The sequence below is a fragment of the Cucurbita pepo genome, unplaced genomic scaffold (genome assembly GCF_002806865.2).
Source record: "Cucurbita pepo subsp. pepo cultivar mu-cu-16 unplaced genomic scaffold, ASM280686v2 Cp4.1_scaffold003844, whole genome shotgun sequence".
In the NCBI taxonomy this organism is placed as follows: domain Eukaryota; kingdom Viridiplantae; phylum Streptophyta; class Magnoliopsida; order Cucurbitales; family Cucurbitaceae; genus Cucurbita; species Cucurbita pepo.
The window spans coordinates 1-955 of record NW_019649842.1 but is presented as its reverse complement, the minus strand read 5'-3'; the positions used below and the strand labels follow the sequence as shown (position 1 = coordinate 955).

At 39.2% G+C, this 955-nt stretch overlaps 1 long non-coding RNA gene across 1 annotated transcript; it reads left to right on the top strand.

Annotated features, from left to right (window-relative positions):
• Positions 1–158: 158 nt before the first annotated feature.
• Positions 159–793, top strand: LOC111786989. Its single transcript, XR_002813863.1, has 3 exons — positions 159–322; positions 440–519; positions 783–793. It is a non-coding gene; the product is annotated as an uncharacterized LOC111786989 (long non-coding RNA).
• The last annotated feature ends 162 nt before the right edge of the window (positions 794–955 follow it).

The window sequence follows — 955 nt, the reverse complement described above, 5'->3', positions numbered from 1 at the left end:
AAAAAAATATTAAAAATTCATGGGTAGACACTATATATATCTTTTAATAAGTTTTTTTTTAATTATTAAAATAGATTTTTTTTTTCAATGACAATTTTTGTTTTTGTTTGGGCCGATTTGAACAAATACTCGGCCCATTATTGGAGTCGTTGCTCCACCTGCCCATCGCCGGACTGTGCCGCCGCTGGTAGGGTTTATTCACAAACTCTCCCGCGTTTGCACCTCTGAAAGACGCACGTAGCTGCTTCTGCGATTCGATCCAGGCCTCTGTTCTTTCTTCCTTCTTTCTCGAGCTTTTGCGAATCCCTAATTATGGCTAACAGTGCGTACAGCCTCTTTCTTTCTTCTCTTGCTCATCGTTCTTGCATTTGAATTTTGATTTTTAAGTGTGGTTGTGGGTTTCGTTTCGCTGTTTATGAATGCGTTTGTGGTGCTGCAGCGATGGCTAGGTCTTTTCTGCAGGTTGCTGCTACGGAAGAGGTTGCTACCCCTCTCCGAGTGGTCCAGATTGAAGGATTGGTAATTTCCTCCTTTCCTTTTTCTTGTTTTGCGTCTAATTTGATTTTGAAGTGTAGGGACTAATTAGTTCTTCCCAGGCATGAACAAAGCGGAGGTTTTTATTTAATTCGGGATTTCCTTTTGTTGTTCGTTCAAACGTTGTTTTTCTCTTTGGCACGTTATATAGGGCAAGCAATTAGTGGGGACAAACGTTTCTATAAATTTGAACTCTTGTTCTTCTATCCCTAAATTAAGGTTAAAATCCTATTTTATCATCTCTGCAGGTTATATTGAAGATAATCAAGCATTGCAAGGAGTTTTCACCAGCCCTTGTGACTGGGCAACTTCTTGGGTTAGATGTTGGTAGTGTTCTTGAAGTCACTAATTGCTTTCCTTTTCCGGTATGATGAGGCAGTTATTTTCACGTTGTTTAATGGTTCAGGATTTTTTTTTTTTT